The sequence below is a fragment of the Sapajus apella genome, unplaced genomic scaffold (genome assembly GCF_009761245.1).
Source record: "Sapajus apella isolate SASKATOON/1434 unplaced genomic scaffold, GSC_monkey_1.0 scaffold5, whole genome shotgun sequence".
Classification (NCBI taxonomy): domain Eukaryota; kingdom Metazoa; phylum Chordata; class Mammalia; order Primates; family Cebidae; genus Sapajus; species Sapajus apella.
The window spans coordinates 29,337,326-29,347,847 of NW_022436945.1; the positions used below are offsets into that span (position 1 = coordinate 29,337,326).

At 46.4% G+C, this 10,522-nt stretch overlaps 1 protein-coding gene across 3 annotated transcripts in view; it reads left to right on the forward strand.

Annotated features, from left to right (window-relative positions):
- Positions 1-407: 407 nt before the first annotated feature.
- N4BP2 (NEDD4 binding protein 2) overlaps positions 408-10,522 on the forward strand; it is an 87,682-nt gene continuing 77,567 nt past the window's right edge. For 2 of the 3 annotated variants that reach the window (XM_032273993.1, XM_032273995.1), the window contains exon 1: positions 478-613. The gene's annotated coding sequence lies outside the window, so the exon portion shown is untranslated. Of the gene's footprint in view, positions 614-10,522 lie in introns of all 3 variants that reach the window. The other variant, XM_032273994.1, reaches the window with a different exon arrangement.

A 10,522-nucleotide genomic window follows, 5' to 3' on the forward strand; every position in this document is an offset into this window, starting at 1 on the left:
TCTTGTTGCAATGTTCCCCAGCGCGAAACAGCTCCCGCCTTCCCTCCCCGCAGAACCCGACACACGAAGAGGGGCTTGCTCTTCCAGGGACCCCCTGACAGGAAAAGTGGGACCCACAGTCAGCTCTCGCGCGAGCCCTGGGGGTTGGCGGCCGGAAGCCACCGAACCGGCCGGGCAGGACTTGCTCTCCTGAGGGAGCGGGAGAGCCCGCGGGCTCAGGTCCCCCGGGCCACCGCGCCGAGGCGGGGCTCAGGGACGAAGCAGAGGTCGTGGCGAACAGCCGGCGGGCTCGGGAGGGGTGGCGGCGGTCCACCTGGGCGACGTGGCAGCCATTGCCAGCGCCTCGAGACCCCTCCCCACTCGGCCGCCCACCCGCCCTCTCGCGGCGGGCTCCTGCGCGGCTGCTCTTCCCTGGCTGGACGGAGAGCGGCAGTGTCTCCCCGCCGGGCGCGCTCACCGCGTCTCCCCCCTCGGCCGCAGCTGCTCGCTAGCCCTGCGCGACGCCGGAGAGCACAGTGGCGCCGGCGGGAAAGGGTTGCGGACCCGCGGCGCCGCGTTGTGCTCTCGACGACGCGGCCCCGGCTTCGACGCCCTCGGTCCGCTGCAGGAGCAGGTAAAGGCGGGGGGTGGGAGGCAGGGCAGCGGGTCAGAAGTGAGGGCCCTGGAGGGAAGGGGTCCCGGGGCGCCGAGCTGAAGCAGAGGGCCTGAGGCAGCGGCGGGCGGCGCGGCGAGCGAATTCCCAAGCCCTGAACGTGGGGCCAGATGCGGGTCGCCTCCGGTCAGACCAGCGGGCCCGGCCGCCCGGACGGAGGGGAAGTGAGGCGTCGGCGAGAGGCGGGCCCTGGCGCGCAGCCCGAGGCCGGGCGAAGGCGGGGGCCGCGGTTGCTTCCTCGGCCTCCGAGTGCCTGGCGGGCCTCCAGACCCCAGACACACCCCTCTAGCCCCCCGAGGTTCCTTTCGGATCTGTTCCCGCCGGGACCTGACCTTGCGCACCTCCAGGCGCCTTCGGCGTTTCCCAGGCGGAGCCTTCTGGGAACTTCGGGCCACCTTCTTGAGCACGTAGTCCTAGCAGAGCCGTTTATTTACTCCTTTCAAGTCCAGACACACCACCACTCACAGGTTCGGGTTTTGGAGACTGCGAGGAGACCTTCCCCTCCCGGGCATTTGTGCGTCTTTGACCCTCGTCCCGCCTCCCCTGTCCCCATCCGCAACTTTGACCCTCACTGGGACTCTTCTAGAGCACCGCTCTCATCGGGACCCTCTCCGAGCCGTCCCTTTGGAAATTCATCCTCAATAGAGTGAGTCATTTTAGCGGGGGCACAGTTTGTCCCTCAAGCGCTTTTGGCTAAAATACTTTTTTACCCCTCAGAAATAGAGCTAGAGTAATGGAATGTAGATAACAGGTCAGTGTCAGTGTTGGATTCAAAGGCTATTCCTTTCGGCGGCACTCTTTGGAACTAGGATCTGATATTAGTGGCACGGACAGGTTTGTACACATTCTCGCCATGCAGTGGTTGTAATGTCTCCATAGCACAGTTCTGGCTTGAAGGCAGGATTGGCTGCTTTTTCTACTCGACATCTTTGAGCCAATCAGCAGGCGCTGCTTGCCTGGAGACTGGTTAACTCAATAAAGGTGGCGATTGGTTGAGCTCCTAGAAGAAAATCCTGGAGATGAACCTAGCCTTTCAGAAAACAATGACTGATTTGCAGCTGTATTAAAAAAATGTTTTCTTTTAATCCCAACATCAGCCTTTTCACTCCGTTTTTATTCCAGTGTTTTTCTTTCAAACACCAGCTGTCTTTTGTAACTCGTTTTAACTCTCATCCTTTAATTTTAACTGTAAGACTTCTTACTCGCTTTAGGAAATGTAAACATCGTGCGTTCTATGTTTTGATAAACGTGGTTCGATCTGCCTTTCTAAATATTGTTTATTGCTAAAGGTCAGAAATTAAATCAACAGTTTTGAGTTTCGCTGCCAGGGGACCTTTATTATTTAAGTGCCGTGCTGGAGGGGGAGGGGCGGTTGGAGTGAGGGGCAGGAGGGGTGGACCTAGCGGGAAGAAGAGGAAATATATGGCTGCTCTTTTGTAAGGAGGCTACAATTTAGTTAATGAAAAAAGACTAACCTGTAAAACAATAAAGAATAAAGCAGTACAAATCAGCACGCAGTACGTACGAATGCCAGTTTGTGTACCTGTTGACTTTAGTTGATTTGAAGGGGAGATAGAAGTACTGTACTTAATAGGAAAAATGGGCTTAAGTTATGGTGGAGACATATTTTTTTCCTTCATTAAAGTATATTAAAGTAGGCATAGTACTTGTACAGGGTAGAGGATAGATATTATCACTGTAGTTGCATGTTTTAAAAAATGTATTTTAAATCTAAATACTGTTACATAGTTGCATTTATTGTTATTATTTTTTGAGACAACGTCTGGCCATATCACCAAGGCTGGAGTGCAGTGGCACTATCTAAGCTCACTGCCACGTCTGCTTCCCGGGCTCAAGCCATTCTCCTACCTCATTTCCTAGAGTAGCTGGGACACCCGGCTAATTTTCGTATTTTTTGTGGAGACGGGATTTCGCCATGTTGCCCAGGCTGGTCTCAAACTCCTGAGCTCAAGCGATTTGCCTGCCTTGGCCTCCCAAAGTTCTGGGATTACAGTAGTGGCCACCGCGCCAGCCAGGCCATTCCATGTTTTAGCCGATTTTCCTTTTAAAACCTCCCTTTTCTTCATGATTAGCCATGATTATGCATGTCTTTTGATATGCAAAGCAGCAATCATTTATTAGTCAATGAATTTCAGAAAATAGCTACTTACCTTCTTTGCTTTCTTTCCAGCTTTTTTTTTTGGAGACAGTTTTTCTCTTGTTGCCCAGGCTGGAATGCAATGGTGGGATCTTGGCTCACTGCAACCTCCGCTTTCTGGGTTCAAGCAGTTCTCCTGTCTCAGCCTCCCAAGTAGCTGGGATTACAGGTGCCCATCACACGCTCAGCTAATTTTTGTATTGTTAGTAGAGACGGGGTTTTGTCCTGTTGGCCAGGCTGGTCTCAAACTCCTGATCTCAGGTGATTCACCCGCCTTGGCCTTCCAAAGTGCTGGGATTACAGGTGTGAGCCACTGAGGGCCTGGCCTCCTTTCAGCTTTTTATATGCAAGATCATATTGTAAATCTTGGGAAGAATCAGTTGTCTATTAAATGCCTTTAGAAGTAGTTAATGTTAGGAATTTAAGAAGAGATTGAGCATTTTTATTTTATTTATTTATTTATTTATTTTGAGACAGCCTCACTCCGTTGCCCATGCTGGAGTGCAGCGGTGCTATCTTGTTTAACTGCAACGTCTGCCTCCTGGGTTCAAGTGATTCTCAGCCTCTGTTGTAGATGGGATTACAGATACTCAGCACCACACCCAGCTAACTTTTGTATTTTTAGTAGGCATGGGTTTTCACCATGTTGGTGAGGTGGGTCTGTAACTCCTGGTCTCAAGTGATCCACCTGCCTTGGCCTCCCAAAATGCTAGTGTTACAGGTGTGAGCCACCCTGCCTGGCCCAAGATTGAATACTTTTTTGATATCTACCTTGCCTGATAACGAGTAAGCATACATCAAGCCCTATATCATTATCAACCTCATTGCTCTCATCCTCATAGTAATGAAGTGGTGTACATGTATATTTACACACATACACACCAGGCACTGTTTTTAGCACTTTGCATATACAACTGAATTTAATTCTTACAACTCTGAGATTTGCACTGTTCTTACAGAGGAGGAGACAGACTGAGAAATATTAAGAAACTTGCTGAAAGTTATCCAACTAGTGTGTGGGTGTGGAAGTGTATGAATGTATCAGGTAGGTTTCAGTCAAACCTAGATCTTTGTGACCCAAAACCACTTTCTTCTTCTTCTTTTTTTTTTTTTTTTTTTTTTTAAAGAGACGGAGTCTCACTAGGTTCCTCAGACTGCTCTCGAACTCCTGGGCTCAAGCAATCCTGCCTCGACCTCCCAAGGTGCTGAGATCACAGGTGTGAGCCACTGTGCTCATGCCTTGGGAAGAGTATTTTACATTCTTAGCTGAGAGCTTGAATCTCAGCATTGCCCTCCAGATTTTTTTTTTTTTTTTTTTTTTTGAGAAGGAGTCTTGAATAGTTGCCTGGGCTGGAGTGCAGTGGTGCAATCTCGGCTCACTGTAACCTCTGCCTCCCAAGTAGCTGGGATTACAGGCACACACCACCACACCCGGTTAATGTTTTTTTACTTTTAGTAGAGACAGAGTTTCGCTGTTTTGGCCAGACTGGTCTTGAACTTCTGACCTTGTGATCTGCCTGCCTTGGCCTCCCAAAGTGGTGGGATTATAGGTGTAAGCCACTGTGCCTGGCCCAGAAATTATTTTATTAGAACTATACATCTAGATTGTGGTTAATTTTTTTTTTTTTTTTTTTTTGAGATGGAATCTTGCTCTGTCGCTCAGGCTGGAGTGCAATGGTGTGATCTCGGTTTACTGCAACCTCTGCTTCCCAGTTTCAAGTGATTCTTCCACCTCACCCTCCCAAGTAGCTGTGATTACAGGCACACACCATCATGCCCGGCTAATTTTTGTATTTTTATAGAGACAGGGTTTTGCCATGTTGGCCAGGCTGGTCATGAACTTCTGACCTCAGGTGATCCACCTTGGCCTCCCAAGATGCTGGGATTACAGGCATGAGCCACCGTTCCTGGCCTCGTTAATCAGTTCTATCTGAGCTCACATACAAATTCAGAGATTCAAAGAGCCTTTAATAAATTTATGTGGCTAAGTAGCTAGATTTAAAAAAAATTTTTTTTTGGAGACAGTGTCTCCCTCTGTCACCCAGGCTGGAGTACAGTGGCACAATTATAGCTCACTGTAGCCTTGAATTCCTGGGCTCAAGGGATCCTCCTGCAACAGCCTCTTGAGTAGCTGGGAGTATAAGCATATAACACCAAGCCTGGCTCATTAAAAATTTTTTTTTCTGTAGAGTCAGGGTCTTGCTGTATTGCCTAGGCTGATCTTAAACTTGTGGGCTCAAGCAGTCCTCTTAGCTCAGCCTCCCAAGTTGCTGGGAATACGGGCCTGAGCCACCATGCCTGGCCTTTTTCTCTAAATGGATTGTGTGACCATATCCTTTGATCATTTATTGGCTGTTTTTCTTTTCTTCTTCTTTTTTTTAAATTTAAATTGAGACAGGGTGTTGTTGCCATATTGCCCAGGTTGGTCTGATACTTCTGGGCTCAAGCGATCCTCCCATCTCACCCTCCTAAAGCGCTAGAATTACAGGTGTGAGCCACTGTGCTCAGCTGACTGTTTTTCTTAAAACTTTATGCAAGCCTCAGATATATGGTTATTAGCGTCTTTGTTATTATTATTTTTTTGAGCTGGAGTATCACTCTGTCACCAAGGCTGGAGTGTGGTGTCATCTTCTCGGCTCACTGCAACCTCTGTCTGTTGGGTTCAAGCGATTCTCCTGCCTCAGCCTCTGACTAGCTGGGATTACAGGTGCCTACCACCATGCTCGGCTAATGTTTGTGTTTTTATTTTTAATTTTATTTGTTTAGAGATGGAGTCTCGCTCTTGTTGCCCAGTCTGGAGTGCAATGGCACGATCCCGGCTCACTGCAGCCTCCGCCTCCTGGGTTCAAGTGATTCTCCTGCCTCAGCCTCCTGTTTAGTTGGGCTTATAGATGTATGCCACTGCGTCCGGCTAATTGTTGTATTTTTAGTAGAGATGGGGTTTCGACATGTTGGCCAGGTTAGTCTTAAACTCCTAACCTCAGGTGATATGCCTGCTTCAGCCTTCTAAAATACTGGGATTACAGGCTTCAGCCACTGCACCCAGCCTGTTTATTTATTTTTTGAGGTGGAGTTTCGCTCTTGTTGCCCAGGCTGGAGTGCAGTGGCGAGATCTCTGCTCACAGCAACTTCCGCCTCGTGGGTTCAAGTGATTCTCCTGTCTTGGCCTCCAGAGTAGCTAGGATTACAGGCGCCAGCCACCATGCTCAGGTAATTTTCTTTTCTTTTTCTTTTTTTTTTTTTTAAGATGGTGTTTTGCTCTTGTTCCCCAGGCTGGAGTGCAATGGCACAATCTGGGCTCATTGCAACCTCCTGTCTCCCGGGTTCAAGCAATTCTTCTGCCTCGGCCTCCCAAGTAGCTGGGATTACAGGCATACCACATGCCCTGCTAATTTTGTATTTTTAGTAAAGACAAGGTTTCTTCACGTTCGTTAGGCTGGTCTTGAATTCCCGACCGTAGGTGATCTCCCCGCCTTGGCCTCCCAAAGTGCTAGAATTACAGGCATGAGCCACTGCGCCTGTCCCTAAAATATTTTTTTAAAAATAAAATGATCAAATAAAACAAAGTTAAAAAAAAAAAAAAGGCATATGTGAATTTATCATCCTGTCATTGCTTCATACTTCCACAGTGTGAAATTGCCTTGTTTTACAGATGCGATAATCAGTTTTTCCCTAATATTTCTAAAATTAGTTCTTTATTAGAATTTATTTTAGTATAAAGTGTGATAGGCTGGGCGCTGTGGCTGATGACTGTAATCCCAGCACTTTGGGAGATTGAGGTGGCAAGATCACTTGAGGTCAGGAGTTTGAGACCAGCCTGGCCAACATGGCGAAACCCCATCTCTACTAAAAATACAAAAATTAGCTGGGCATGGTGGCAGGTTCCTGTAGTCCCAGCTACTCTGGAGGCTGAGACAGAAGAATTGCTTGAATCTGGGAGGCGGAGGTTGCAGTGAGCCGAGATCATGCCACTGCACTCCAGCCTGGGCAACAGAGCGAGACTCCATCTCAAAAAAAAAAAAGGAATTTCCCCAGTTACCATCCACATGCTGATAATTCTGTAGTCTGCAACTGAAAGCTATTTTCTGGTAACTGGACTCATATCATCTATCTTCATGACATGTCCATTTGGATGGTCCTATGGGTACCTCAAACTCTGCATATCCAAAACTGTAGTTGCTAGTAACCTTACCATCCCCAAACCAAAAAACTAAAACAAACTCTGCTTGTTTTCTGTCTTATCTGTAGAGGAAGATTAAATGCGATAGTGCATGTGTGTGGTAAGAAATCAGTATATAGGGCGGGCGCGGTGGCTCACGCCTGTAATCCCAGCACTTTGGGAGGCTGAGGTGGGCAGATCACCTGAGGTCAGGAGTTCGAGACCAGCATGACCAATATGGTGAAACCCCATCTTAAAAAAAAAAAAAAAAAAAAAAAAAAGAAATCAGTATGTAGTATATACTGCTAATAATAACTTGGTAGAAACCTGGCCTATTCCTTTTACTCTTTTTTTCTTTCATATTTGGAATCATTACTCAGCCCCATTGGATTTTTTCTCTTTAATATCTCATGAATCTGTTCCTTTTCCGTATCCTCACTGCTGCCATCCTATTCCATGTGTTAGTTTCCTCTCTCACCTGGGTTGTTGCATGAGCCCCCTAACAGGTCATCCCTGCTTTCAGTCTTCCAGTCATTTTTTTTCCACTGTAGCTACAGTAATCTAACACATTTGAGCTTTGTTTGTGATTTCATGGCCTTCTGAACTTCCTCTTTTTTTGTGTGTGTGTGTGAACCTTTTGAACTTCTTCACTTGGCTTTCAGGATTCTCATGATTTGGATCCCTATTGACACTTGGCTGTCAGTGTGCTACTTCTGTTAAGTTTCTTGTCTTTCCCCCTGAAGTGGTCAGAGTTCCTTAAATCTATGCCTGAGTACAGAAGCTTGTATCTGTTTGGAATACCTTTCCTAGTTTACTCCATACCCTCACTTTTGTTTTCTTAACACAGGCTTGTCTTTCAGGTCTCAGCTTAGGTGGTAGCTCTGGGAGAAAGCCCTTGATACTTCAAATCTGGGTTACATGGGCCTCCTTTCTGTGTCCTTAGCACTCCATGTTCTTTTATTACCTTGTAATTGCTTGGTTATTTATCATCTTACCACATAGCGGGAAATGGACTGTCTTAAAAAATGATGTGATTTGCATGAACTATATTGAAAAGAGAATGAGATAGTAATTTTGGGGTTTATCTAATAGGAAGAGGAAAGGGACATTATATTTGGTAGATGAAAGTTTTCTAAGCTAGAGAAGGCATATCAGGCCCTTTTATAGCCTGAATGAAAAATATCCTTTGGTGTCTAAATTTTATCAATTCATTTCTCTATTAGTTAGGGCTTTTTGGAGCTCAAGTAACAGAAATACAACTTGAAGTAGTCTCTAGGGGAAAAAGTTATTGGTTCATATAACCATATAATAGACATTGTATGGATAGAGATGACCATGAAGAGCTAGGGTGGGAACTTGCCCATAGTTGGGACCTTTTCGTGCTTATACTCTGTGCATACTGGCTTCATTCCTTTCTTCTTCTCCTTTTTTTTTTTTTTTTTTTTAAATCAATTATCAGTTTCTTCCACAGGAGGCTTCATTCCTTTTAGTGCAAATATGTTTCTTCACATGGTGACACCTGGTTCCTGGCAGCACAGGGGTATCAACTAGAACCTTGACCCAATCTAGCATTTGAGAGGTTGAGGTACTATGCCTAGTTCATTCTAGGTTGTGTGATATGCTCACTTATGTGGCCAGGGATCTGTTAGCAAAAAGCAGACCAGATCTCAAGTAGCGGAGGGGAAGCAGTTCTGGGCAGACATAAAGAATGTCTACTTTAATTCTTTTTAAATTTATCTGTCTATGTATCTGTTTTTGAGACGAAGTTTCTCTCTTGTTGCCCAGGTTGGAGTGCAATGTTGCGAGATCAGCTCACCTCTGCCTGCCAGGTTCTAGTGATTCTCCTGTCTCAGCCTCCCAAGTAGCTGGGATTACAGGTGTGCGCCACCACACCCGGCTAATTTTTGGTCTTTTTAGTAGAGACGGGGTTTCATCATGTTGGTCGGGCTGGTCTTGAACTCCTGACCTCAGATGATCCTCCCGCCTTGGCCTCCCAAAGTGCTGGGATTACTGGCATGAGCCACTGTGCCTGGCCAATTTTATTTCTTTATTTAGAGATGTGGGATCTCACTATGTTGCCTAGGCTGGCCTTGAACTTCTGAGCTCAAGTGATCCTCCTGCTGTAGCCTCCCAAGGTGCTGGGACCACGTATGAGCCACTGTGCCTGGTCTCATCCACTGTAATTCTAACCACCTTTCTGATTATTAATTTATTTTCATAAGTTCTTTATTTGTGGTAAAGAGATGCCCTGTATTATGGACCTGTGTATTCCAGGTACTAAAATAGTAAGTCCAGTATTTTAAAGAAGTTGGCCTTTTGGCCTGTGCTAGCTTATAAACAAGTATTATTGAGCTCTTGTTTGCTAAATAAAATACATATCTGTGAGAAGCTTACAGACTAGTAGTCTCAACAAGTAAATACAAAGATGCTAAGATAGATGCCTAGGGTGCGTTGGGAGCTGTAGCTAAATCATGCGTTGAGATAGTGGGAAACTTTCCGGAAGGAAAGTAAATTGAATCAAGAAGTATGGGTTCGGTGTGATGGGGTAGAGGCCCTTTTTTTTTGTTTTGAGATGGATTCTCGGTCTGTCGCCCAGGCTGGAGTGCAGTGGTGGAATCTCAGCTCACTGCAACCTCTGCTTCCTGGGTTCAGGCAATTCTGCCTCAGCCTCCTAAGTAGCTGGGATTACAGGCGTGCGCCACCATGCCTGGCTAATTTTTGTATCTTTAATAGAGAACGGGGTATCACTATGTTGGTCAGGCTAGTCTTGAACTCCTTACCTTGTCATTTGCCCACCTCGGCCTCCCGAAGTACTGGGATTACAGGTGTGAGCTACCACACCCAGCTGGGGTAGAGGGACTTTAAGGCAGAGCATGTATAAGGCACAGAGCTGTGAAATGGCCTTCCTTGTATGGGAAACAAATAACTAGATGCAGGTGGAGTAGAGAGTACCTGATGGGAAGTAGAAGAGGAGGCCAAAGGTAGATAAGGGACCATGTCATAGAATTCCTTGAATCCTTTACCACAGAGTTGGAACTTGATCTTGAAAGCTATGGAGAGTCATTGAAGGACATTTAAGCTAGATCTCTCAGGTTTGAAATGCCCATGGAATATTCAAGTGGATATATCTGTCAAGCAGTGAACTATATTGGGGTTTGGGAGAAGATTATCGAGTAGAGTCACACTTATACAGGCATTGAAGCCATGGGTTTGGATGGACCTAGAAGAGGTCACTTGAACAAAAGATTAGAAACAGAACCTTAGCGAGCAATGACACTGAAAAAGTGAGCAGAAGACAGGAAATCCGTGACAGAGACCAAGAACGGCCAGCCAGAGAAAAACCAGTAAATGCTGCTTGGGTTGGGAGGGTGGATTATACTGGGTCAAGGAGTCAACAGAAGTTGAAACAACAAATGTAAACTACTTTCATTTTAATTTTTTTTTTTTTTAATTATTTCATAAAGCCGGGCACGGTGGCTCAAGCCTGTAATCCCAGCACTTTGGGGGGCCGAGGCGGGTGGATCACGAGGTCAAGAGATCGAGACCATCCTGG